The sequence below is a fragment of the Mobula hypostoma genome, chromosome 21 (assembly GCF_963921235.1).
Source record: "Mobula hypostoma chromosome 21, sMobHyp1.1, whole genome shotgun sequence".
Taxonomy (NCBI): Eukaryota; Metazoa; Chordata; class Chondrichthyes; order Myliobatiformes; family Myliobatidae; genus Mobula; species Mobula hypostoma.
The window spans coordinates 23,920,130-23,932,740 of NC_086117.1; the positions used below are offsets into that span (position 1 = coordinate 23,920,130).

General features: G+C 43.9%; 1 protein-coding gene across 4 annotated transcripts in view; it reads right to left on the bottom strand.

The window, feature by feature from the left end:
* prrc2b (proline-rich coiled-coil 2B) overlaps nucleotides 1-11,593 on the bottom strand; it is a 75,831-nt gene extending 64,238 nt beyond the window's left edge. For 2 of the 4 annotated variants that reach the window (XM_063073637.1, XM_063073635.1), the window contains exon 1: nucleotides 11,200-11,593. The gene's annotated coding sequence lies outside the window, so the exon portion shown is untranslated. Of the gene's footprint in view, nucleotides 1-10,816 lie in introns of all 4 variants that reach the window. The other 2 variants (XM_063073634.1, XM_063073636.1) reach the window with 2 other exon arrangements.
* Nucleotides 11,594-12,611: the final 1,018 nt, after the last annotated feature.

The window sequence follows — 12,611 nt, forward strand, 5'->3', positions numbered from 1 at the left end:
ACTGATTTGGGGATTTTGCAGAGACCGCACTGGTATATTTATCCAGTGCTTTAGTGTAGGTTGCTCAGGACTTCACAGTATACAAGAGGACAGAGACAACTGCTGCTTAGTCAATCAACAGCTAGCTGCTGAGCTACATGGCCATGGTCTACAAATATCCCTTTCCTCAACTGAACAGAAGTACTGGAAGAACTCAAGAGTTGACCATTTTGGTTAAGGGCCTTTCATTAGAATTAAATAAGTGTTCTAAGATGCAGAAAGCACGAGAATAGAAAATGGAGAGAATGATGAATGCACAATTTCAAATTATCAACTTCCTTTTTTAGCTCCAAATATCCAATGTTCGTCAATTTTTTGCTCACCCCTTTCTTCACTTGGCTATAGGTTTTGCTGGGATACAAACTGGTGATGCCATCAGATTCTTCCGTACCTAACCTGAAGTAATGAAACTGTTTCATTTTCACTCCCAGCTGATTCTGTCATCCACATGCCTGAATGCTTGAAACCACAGTGAGCAAATCAGTTCTGAATTGTCTTACTGCTTATTTCTCACCAACTATGAGTGACAAAAATAATTGTTTTTTTTTAAAAACACAAGCACACACACTGACACTATCTTAAAAATATTTGCTCTAGGCACAGTGTAGTGTCTAATGGCCACGCAAGTGCACACAACTGACACTTATTAGAAACCGTTTGACAAGTCTCCTGGCTACTTTCTTGATTAGTTTTTGTTCTTTAAGAGTTGTCCCAAATAAGCAAGTGCACCAATTAACCAGAACTGTATTATCAAGTTAATTATAATTTTAGCTCATGGAGTGAAGCTGAAGGCATATTCTTTTCTTGCTAGCCCTGTAGATTAACTCAACTCCAGCTACAATCAAACTGATGGCAAGATACACTATTGCTAAAACAATGGAGAAGTAACGGATTTGGGTCTGTGGTAGACCCAGTGGTTTAGATCTTGGCTTGTATGTAGAATCAGAATTAATGTCCACAGAAGGTCAACATGGAAGGGTTCATTATAAACCCATGTGATTAGAGGCCTTAAAGAATTTTGTGATATTGAAAAGGCCATGTACAGTGGTTAGTGTTGACCTCTATTTCTCTTGGGGTTGTCACATGGTAAAGATTATGCTCAATGTGACCCTGGCTGGGCAGAATCAATGCTGTGATACTGAGAGGAGCTCTTTGGCCATTTGGAGAAGAATGTGAGGAGGATCCCTGCAATGATATCCCCACACCAGATAGCATGATTACTATCTGTAACTACCACAATCAAAACTGTCACTGTTGTTGAAGAAACTCACTATTAGCAAGTCTGAGGTTGGTGTTATGCTCTCCTCTACCAAGATGAGGGAAATGAGATGCCAATACATGCTAGAAGTACCTCTCTGCCAAGTTCTAGTACTTTCGCAGGGGTTTCTTCTGTGATCTTGAGGCCTAAAGGTTTTCAGCTGCTGGAAGGCATTTTCGACCTATTGCCAGTCTGGATAGCACCAAATCCTAGGAAGAGCTCCTTCCAGCAGAGTCTGATGTACCTCTATTTTTGATAAGCTTTCTTCAGCTCCTGAATGTCAGTGGGGATCTTTGGGTGTTTGGGCATCACAGTAGAACCACCAATTGAATAAGGTACATCACAGACCACGAGCTTTGTATTGTTTTATTCTAATTGTGTTCATCCTTCTAAAAATTTTGTTGAATTTATATTTTTCTTCTGAATGCTGCTACTTACTGCTGCAGGCACATTTTGCATTGCATCTGTGCATATGACAGTAAACTCAACTTCTGACTTTGTTTTTGTGACTGTGAAATTTAGCATGGTACAGAAAACAATCCCTCAAAAGCAGCAAAGATCCTCCCCAATCATACCTCTGAAGATGCAGTTTGAGGGGAAAACAACAAGAAAGAGTGAACTGCAATTTCCCCAAAAATGTTACCTCAGGAAAATGGGAGAAATAGCCCAATTTGTGTTTCCTTTCCATATAGCACAGGTTCAAATAACGAGCCAGTAAAGACTTTGCATAAGAACAAAGACATATAATCAAGATACATAGAAACCTTTGGCAGAGAAAGAATTGGACAGAATTAAAGCAGAGCGCTTCAAGAACTATTTCCTAAAGTGTATCTTTCACACTGGAGCACCAAAGGTGTCCGTTTAGTCCACCGAGATTGCACTTGCTTTCTGTGAAGCTACCTGCTCAGTCCCAATCTCACACCCTTACTTTACAGTCATGCAGATCATTTTCCATCCATTACCTTCCTACCAAATTCTAGAAATCAATTCAGGCTATGTCCACACTACGCCGGATAATTTTGAAAGCGAAGCTTTTTCTCTTCGTTTTGACCCTCCGTCCATATTGAGACGGTGTTTTCATCCCCCGAAAACGGAGCTTTTCTGAAACACTATCCAGAGTGTGTAAATCTGAAAACGATTGTTGCGCGTTGTAGTGTGGACGGGGTAAACGGACATATTTAAAAACGCTGTTATGACACCACAACAACAATGCTTTTTCTGCTTGGTATTGCGCAAGCACTGCCGGACGGCTGTTATAACATGCAGTTGGTGTGAGCGGCGTGGGAGTTATATTGTAAAGTGAGCTCTTTTGACTAGATCCCCTAAATTGATTTGATTGAGTCTACTTTAAAAATATTCATGTCAGAAATACTGCGCAGGTCTGGTGGCAGAAGATTCCACTCTCTTGTTGATCTTGGGTAGAGGATGGCTTTGTGTGTGTGTTGTTTACTTTATTGTCTACATTAATAGCTTGTTTGGAGGTAAACATCTCCATGTTCTCCACTGCTTTGCTGACTTTGTAGTCATTTGTAACTCGCAGAAACAGCTCGACTTCATTGTCTGTCTAAACAAAGAAGTCCGGTCTGCTCTTTCCAGTGGAGGTTTTCTTTGTATTCCTCGAAGACATTGTTGAAAACTTTCTTTTGCTGTTGTTGTTGGTACTCTAGTTTTTGACCAATGGAAACAGCACAACGCCGCCGCAGAAACGTAAATATTATACCGTTTCCTCTTCGCTTGTTTTCTGTAGATGTGTCTGCGCATGCCCAGTGGGAGTAGATTTGCCCAAATATCCGTTTTAATGTGGACCAGAGATATTTTGAAAAACGCCTAGTGTGGACGCCCATCGTTTTTACTCAAAACCAGTGTTTTCAAAATTATCCCGTCTAGTGCGGACATAGCCTCAGATTCCGTCACCCCTACAGACTGGAAGATTAAGGTCTACTACACTTACTACAGAGAAGGCTTTATTGTTAATATTCTGTATTTCTCCTGCATTCTTTGCTCATCACTTTGTATTTTTGTCTTCTGGTCCTTGAATTATATTGTAAATGGAAAGGCTTACCCAATTAAATGACATAGTTTTGTACACTTCTATCAAATCTCCCCTCAACCTTAATTTGCTCTTAGAGTGACCACAGCAGCAGACTTCTAGAATGTCTCCTCTTGTCAGAAAAAAAAGTGGGTGGGGATCATTAGAAACTTTCAAATAAGATAGATGTTGATCTCCTGAAGTAACAATATTCCAGAAAAGCAGTCATGACTGCTTGGTTATCCCTGATCTGTGTGATGCCAGATGCATTTGTTCTGTCCCTATAAAACATACTAAAAGCACCAAGTGGGGGACAAAGAATTGCACATAGTGAAATAATGCATGCACCAGACATCATGTTCATAACTGGGTACAGTACCTCTGTTGCCATGACTGTGTGGATTCGCTCCCAGCAAAGGCTAGGCCTTTTGCTGAAATTGCCACCTCTCAGGACGAAATTCCCAAAAAAAAAACGCTTACCACAATCTACTGCTGCCAGACAATGCACAGTTAACTGAATCACCAAGGTAAGAAATGTTGGATGGAATGGCGAAAGAGACAAGGAAGTACCTACCCAGTAGCTCTTAATAAGGATCAGAACCCAATGGAGTTCAGTCATCACTTCTGGTTCAGATGGACCCGGCAGTGATGTCTGTCGAGAATAGCTGTTTTTGTAGGTTCATAGGGATGGCTTTGGAACAGTGCAGGGAGTTAGGAGTCAAATCAGAGTTTATGGACAGGGATGAGGGGGAATTAGATGTCAGGCTGGAGTCTAGGTTAGAGTGCTTTGCAGTTGAACACTAGCGATTCCGCGGACGCATGTCGGTTCAGCAGGTGTTGTGGCAAAGACCAAAGATCCTCATGCTCAATGACTGAGGTCAGTGGGTCTTGGGATGGGAGGTCCGTGCAGTGCAAGCAGGAGGCACGAGAGCCAGTGACTTCCTCTCAGGTCAGGAAGTCCCACCGGTGGAGGTCCATATGAGTCCAGAGTTCGAGGCTTGGAAATCGGGAGAACCATCATCCACGAGTCCTGAGATCGATACCAAAGTTTGAAGACTGATGTTTGCAAGTCTGAAAGTCCAGGCCCAATGGTCAAAGTCCTGGGATGGCATGTCCAGAAATCAGAAGCCCAATGCCTCTCAGACTATTGGAGGCTGAAAGCCAGTGGCTGCTTATTCTGAGGTTGAGGTCTGTGTGTGAGAGTTGATGGGTGGATTGGAGGAAGGAAAGGGGCTTGCTTTGCTGTTGTTTTATTGAACACTGTGGCCAAGCTATGTTAGTGCCGGAACATGTGACTGTTCCCAGACACTTTTAGTTTGCACACACAAAATGCCGGAGGAACTCAGCAGGCCAGGCAGCATCTATGGAAAAAGAGTACAGTTGACGTTTCGGACCAAGACCCTGCAGATGATTTCCAGCATCTGCAGATTTTATCTTGTTTGCGATTGAGTACCTTTAGGTTGTGCTGGTTGTTAACACAAACATTTCACTCCATGTTTCCATGCATATGTGATAAATAAATAGATTAATTTATTTAGCATCTCTTGGGAGTGTTCCATAAAATTACTTCCTGCAGCTACCAACAAGACTCCTCAATGCTGCACAAGACAAGTTCAACAGGCACTTATAACTCAAAATAAAATACTTGAATTTCTACAATGCCTTTCACAATCCTAGAATGCTTCAGGTACTTTGCAGTCAATGAAACAATGTACTCGCTATACAACGTAGTAAGCACAGCTGCCAATTTGTACACATCAAGCTCCTTTAGAAAGTAATGACCAGATAACCTGACAGCGTTTAGTTACATTAGTTCAGGAATACTGTTGACAGCTTCCTCTACTATAAAATGGTGCCTGGGGATATCATCTACTTAGCACAGCAGAAAAACTCTTGGTTTAAGGACTGATGGGATCCCTGAAATACAGTAACTGAAAATCAAAGAAGATTCTAGAAATCTAAAATAAAAGCTGAAAATGCTGATAAAACTCAGCAGGTCAGCCTGCAACTGCAGGAAAAGAAATAGGTTTAAATGTTCCAGGTTAAAGACCCTTCAGAAGAAACTGAGCTTGAGCTCGACTCTCTGGATCAGAGATTTAACTTCCGTCCTTCTCCTAACACACCACCAGTGCAAAGACACTAGGAGCATTATCAGCATGTTTCATCTCCCAGTCAAGGGAATGAAACCTGAAACCCTACTCAACTCCTCAATCAGTGCAGGAAATGACAGACTGCTCCACTGTCAAAGGTAATTCAAATTAAACATTGACAAGGTACTTCAATTACTCCCGGAACAGTTTATGACCAAGAGCAGAGTGACACTATTCCAAATACCCAAGTTCATGTCTGAGCTCAAATGCTGCCTTGGTGGAGTCTGCATCATCACCCAAAAGTTAAAAGACCTATGCTATCAGAAATCAAGGAACAGGTTGTCTTAAGCTATCTACTTTTACTATCACCAAAACAGATGAACTGATCATGAACATCAACATTATTCTTGTCTTCGGATGAAAATAATGCAAATTGCAGTGAAAACCAGATTTATTAGTGAGTGACAAAGGCAAAAACTAAGAATATATAACTCCAGAACAGCAATACAATAAGAACCTAAGAAACTGGAACAAGAGGCTATTTGGCTCCTGGTGTATGTGATTCTTGGCCTCAGCTTCACTTTCCTCTGTTCTGTTGGCAAAAATTCTTGGCTTGCAACTTTCTCAATGATTCACCTTACACAGCTCTCTGGAATGGAGAATTCCAAATCTTCACAAGAATTTAGCCTTGGTTGATATGAGACGGTGGCAACTGTTATACTCCTGATCAGATTGGTGGGAGTTTAGCTAAAAGAAAATCCTCCTCACCAGTCTTAAATGAACAGCCCCTTATTCTGAAACCAAGTCTCCTATTTTAGATTCTCCTGCGGGGAAGACACCATCTTGGCATCTAGCCTATCAATTTTCTTCAGAATGTTTTATACTACAAAAATAATGTTGCTGATTCTCCTACATTCCAATGAGAATAGGACAAAAGTATTCGATCACTCCTCATAAGATAATCCTGTATTCCAAAGCCGCCTACTCAACGCAGAACACACCTCCTTAAACAGGGAGAGCAAAAACATATGGCATGCTCTAAACATGGCTTCACCAAACCCTATAAAGCTTTAACAAAATCCTCTTATATTTATACTCCATCTTCTTTACAATAATGACCAACTTCCCGATTACTTACTCAATTTGCAAACTACCCTTCCATGCACAAGGACAGCCTTTGTATCACACAATTTCTGCATTTCTATTCTAATGATGTCTCATTATTCTCATTATACCCAACTAAACTCTTGCACACTTGTTTGTTCTTTTTTTGCTTTGCACCCTCTTCACGAACTCCTCATAACTTGTTTTTCCAGCAGCTTTAGTATCAGCAAATTTGACTACGATCACTCAGACCCTTCATCTAGAGTGTAGATTGCCGAGGTCTCAGCCCTTATTGCATGGAACCCCACAAGCTGCAGCCTACCAATGTAAAAAAAATCCAATTGCAAGGACTCTGTTAATTAGCCAATCTTATAGCCATGTCAATAATATAAATCTGAACACGTTCTTACCTTATGCATTTCAGTGCCACTCTATTTAATGACCTTTGAAAACCCAAATAGGATACATCCAAGAATCCCTTTTATGTATCTTTATAGTACATCTTTAAAAAAAATTTGTCCACTCCAATTTGCTTTTTATAAAATGATGCTCAATTCGCTTAGTTGTGTAATGATTTTCCAAATGGCCTGCAAATGTATCCCAGCAATTTCACAACAGACATCAGGCTAACTACTGGTTTGTGGCTCTCTCCTGTCCTAAATCAGCATTATTCCAATTCCAATATTAACTAACAAAAAATGGAATTGCCTTGCTGGAAGACAGAGCTAAACACACTAAATCTTTTATCACAAATCTTGCACCCACCTTAAAGGCAAAACCAATCCCATTCCCATGGAATGAAGGAAAATTGAACACCACCCATATCTCCGGACAACCCCATCAAGAAAAAAAGTGGACACACCCAGGACAAGGGTAAATCAGGCAAGCTCACATGTTCAAAGGGGAAACCAGGCACACCTCTCCTGAGCCAGGGGTAAAAAAAACCCCCGAGTTTAAATGAGATGCTTTTAGACAATTTCTTTCTCAGAAACAGGTCAGTTTCTACCTCACAAAAGAGGCAAAACAGACCTTCCATCACCACTCCTTCCAATACAATTCCTAAGAATCTGCTAAACCAGATGCCCTACTTCCGCCAAACTGGCAAATGATAAATCAGAAGACCATCTTCCCAGGTTCAATGGTAAACTAGCTGAACACATTTTTATGTTATGAATAAACAATGTTCTCCCAATCAAGGCTGAACCACTGGAATCAATCTCAGATTAGGAAAAGTCAGGGAGTGGAAAACTTGGTATCCACATCTGCCCAAGGCTGGGGGCAAATGAAGTTCACCAGGCTCCAAGATTAAGGAAATACTTGGAACCCCACAACCTCCTAGAGCTAATGGATGCTCAGGCAAGGGTGAATATGATGTCCTTTGGCCTGTAGGTTGAAGGTAGACCAGATAACTTCCCAAACCTGGACATTTGCAACATCCTTGCCATCCTGGGCTAAAAGTAAACTAAACACCCTCACAGATGAGGGGATTTGGTAATGATTCTTCTGTAGTTGGTGATGATTTGATATAGGAGGGAAATATAAAACGTTGAGGGTTGCCACAACAACCTCTCAATGTCAGCAAAACCAAATAGCTGATTGACTCCAGGAGAAAGAAACTGTAGGTTCATGAGCCAGTCATCACTGGGAGATCGGAGGTGGAGAATTTGCCTACTGTCACAACGGGTCAACAGCTGATGCTATTTCATTGGCTCTTCACTCAATCATGGAAGATCTGGACAACAAAGATGCATACATCAGGATGCTCTTCATTGACAACAGCTCGGCATTCAATGCTATCATCTCCACAAAGCTAACCAAGAACCTTTGATTCCTAGGCCTCAATACCTCCAAGTGCAACTGGATCCTTCATCACTTCAACCTGCAGACTCCAGTCACTTCAGATTGGCAACAACATTACCTCCACAGTCTGCATCAGCACAGGTACATCACAAGGCTGTGTGCTTAGCTCCCTGCTCTACTCAATTTATACTTATGACTGTGAGGCTAAGCACAGTTCCAATGCCATTTTTAAGTTTGTTGACAATACCACTGTTGGAAGCTGAATCAACGGTGGTGACAAATCAGCATTTCAGAGGGAGATTTAAAATGGTGCCACAACAACAGCCTCTCACTGAATATCAGCAAGACCAAGGAGCTGATTATTGACTTCAGGAGGAGAAAACCGGCGGCCCATGAGCCAGACCTCTTTGGCTGATCAGAGGCGGAGGTGGTCAGCAACTTTAAATTCCTCAGTGTTATCATTTCAGAGGATCTGTCCTGGGTGCAGCACACAAGTGCCATTACAAAGAAAGCACAGCAGCAGTTCTTTCTCAGGTGTTTGCAAAGATTTGGCTTGAAGTCTAAAACCATGACAAATTTGAGCAGTGGACAGTACCTTGACTGGTTGAGTCATGGCCTGGTATGAAACCACCAATGCTCTAGTATGGAAAAGCCTACAAAAAGTAGAAGATTTGGCCCAGTTCAACATGGGTAAAACCCTCCCTACCATTCAGCACATCTACAGCAAATGCTGTTGTAAGAAAGCAACATCCATCATTGTGGCCCTCCAGCATCCAGGCCATGCGCTCTTCTTGCTGCTGCCATCAGAAGGTACAGGAGCCTCAGGACTCACGTCACCGGATACAGGAACAGTTGTTACCCCTCAACCATCAAGCTCTTGAACCAGAGGGGATAACTTCACTCAGTTCCACTTGTCCCATCTCTGAACTGTTTCCACAACCAACGGACTCACTTTCAAGGACTATTTATCTCATGTTCTCAACATTTATTGCTTACCGATTTATTATTTCTCTTTTTGTATTTACAGTTTGTTTTTTTAAAAAAGCACATTGGTTGTTGTCTGTCCTGTTGGTTGAGGTCTTTCATTGATTCTATTGTGTTTCTTGTATTTACTATGAATGCCCACAAGAAAACTTTGACAAACTTCTGGAGAAGCATATTGGAAAGTATCCTAACTGGTGCATGACAGTGTGGTAAGGAAACACCAATGCCCAAGAATGGAAAAGGCTTGTATAAGAAAGTGGTAAATTATGCAAAGCCCTCCCCAACAAGTGCATCCACATGGAACAGTGCCACAAGAAAGCAAAACATTCAAAAACCTCCACCATGCAGGAAATGCTCTTTTCTCACTACCACCACTGAGCAGGAGACAAAGAAACCTCAGGTCCCAAACCACCGAGTTCCAGAACAATATTAACCATCACATCCTGAACTGGGACAGATAATTTTGAACTGATTCCATGATCTATACAGTAACACACTGCATACGTACCTTGGTAATGATTTTTTTTTAAATGTTGAACTTAAACCTGATGACCACCATCAAAGGCTACACAAATTAGATGAGTAAATCAGATATTTTCTATTACTGGTCACACATGCACCAAGGGTACACCACACTGCCCCATTCTGAACTAATGGTACACTACATGATGAGTTGTGGACACACCAGAGTGCCCCAGCATTGGGTAAAAGTCACTAGGTTATCCCTGTTGTGTACACCATTTGGTATAAATCATTTTGAAAGGACACTCACTATACCACTCCAGCAAAGGATACTCAAGACGTTTCCCATCTTAGATCCAGGGAACACCAAACAATTCCTTTCTGGGAGTGAGCACAGACACCTGCCTCCAGAATTAATAAGGTTGCCCCTGACGAATTTAAAACCCCCAGATTCATGGTCGTGTATAAGGCGAGCACACCTTCACCTCGCATTAACATCCTGAGTGAACACCATCCAGTGCCCGAGATCCTCAGTTGGTAAACGAGACACAAATCCCTACCAAAATTTACAGTAAGTGGCTTCTCCTGGATCGAAGGTAAACTGAATAAATCCCCAAGCCTTGCTTGATGACAACACGGTTAACCAACCGCATCGGTCACCGAGAGGGTAGCAAACACCGCCGCATACCAATGCAGGTTAAACCAGACGCCCGCACTCCACGGATTAACCAGACGGCGCCTGATCTCTCAGTGTAAACAAAACACTCGCCTCTTCCCTCTCCTCCCCACCCCCGCCATCACCGTCACCTCCCTCCATCCAGAGTAAGCCAAACACACTCAGGTCATCGTTACCTGCCACCGCTCCTTTCCTCCTCCCACCATCCCAGACCCCGACCCTCGCCCTGTTCATGTCTCCCCCGTCCCCGGTCGGTCAAACCCAGCGGGGCTGCGGGGGCGGGGAAGGACAAGAGGACACCGAGCCCCTCGGCCTCAAGGAGGTGAACCCAAGTTCCAAGCGGATAGGGAGGCCGGGATCCTCCATCTCCTCACCCCCAAACAAAGAGCGTACAGCCGGCTCCGGAATTCGCAACCAGCACCCGATGCCCTGGGCCCGGGACTCGCTTTAGGCTCAGGCCGGCCAGCAGCGGCCCGGCCCTGTCCGCCCGGGGGTCCACGGACGGGACGGTGGGGTCGGCCCGGACTCGACAACCTCTCTCCGTTCTGCGCAGCCCAGGAAATCAAGCAGAAGAGTCTGCAGGCCGGCCTGGCCTCCACTCCCGGAGATAAGGGTCCCCGCGCCTCTCCCCCGCACTCTCTGCTCCGTTTTGTGGGAATTTGAGGAAAAGATGGCGGCGGGATGCCGCCGGGAACAAAGCGGGAGTAAACCTCCGGATCGCAGCCTAGCAAAAGCGCTTTACCTCAGAAACACCAACCTCGGCTCGTTCCCAGGGCTTCCGCAGCCTTAACTACAACGGGAAACGGGGATCGGCGCCGAAAGACAGCCCGATGGAGGCGGATGGAGAAGGATCCAGGGCCTAAGCAAAAGGATTGAAGAGAAATCGACTCCGGCCTCGGAAACCGGGCTCAGAGACTGAGCCTCCGTGCCGGGCGACATCTGGCGGCGGCTCTGGGAACTGCAGTCGCGGTCACGGCACCTAGCGACAGTCCCGGGAATTGCAGCCGGGGAACTGGCGCCGTGGCGTCTCCCGCCTGAACGCGATGATTTGCAGTGCAGCAATCAACACGGAGATGGCTAATTAGCCGCTGAAAACAGAGTAGCAACCTTAAAAAAACCTGTAAATACTGAAAATCTGAAATAAAAAGCTTGAAACACGCAGCCAATAGACAAAATCTGTAAAAAAAAAATTAGTTAGTTGGTTCAGTCTCTTCCCAACTAGCTTTCACTTTCTCTCCATCTCGTCAACAACTTTCAATTCACTGGCCCTGATCACCTTATTTTCACCCTGGATTCCAGTCTCTATAGATTTACAGTTCTCCGCTTCTTCCTCGGCTACAGACCCCTCCTCCAACTGGTTCTCATCCTCAACTTTCCACTTTCTCCAAAGCAAAACTATATTAATGGGCACCCACCAAGGCCCCAGCTATGCCAGCCTTTTCGTTGGCTGTGTGGAACAGTCCATGTTCCAAGCCTTCAATGGTAGCACTCTCCAACTGTCTGTATTGAATTGACTTTATTTCTTACATCCTTCACATACTTGAGGAGTAAAAATCTTTAGGTTACGTCTCCGTCTAAATGTGCAATCATAGTAATTTATAATAAATAGAACAGTCAATTTAACATAGAACTACACTCAAATCAGTATGAGTTAATCAGTCTGATGGCCTGGTGGAAGAAGTTGTCCCAGAGCCAATTGGTCCTGGCTTTTATGCTGCGGTACCGTTTCCCTGATGGTAGCAGCTGGAATCGATTGTGGTTGGGGTGACTCAGGTCCCCAATTTTGGGCCCTTTTTACACATCTGTCTTTGTAAATGTCCTGAATCATGGGAAGTTCACAACTACAGATGCGCTGGGCTGTCCGCACCACTCTCTGTAGAGTCCTGCGATTGAGGGAAGTACAGTTCCCATATCAGGCAGTGATGCAGCCAGTCAGGATGCTCTCAATTGTGCCCCTGTAGAAAGTTCTTAGGATTTGGGGGCCCTTACCAAACTTTCTCAACCGTCGGAGGTGAAAGAGGCGCTGTTGTGCCTTTGTCACCACACAGTCGGTACGTACAGACCACGTGAGATCCTTGGTGATGCGGATGCCAAGGAACTTGAAGCTGTTCACCCTCTCAACCCCAGATCCATTGATGTCAATAGGGGTTAGCCCGTCTCCATTCCTCC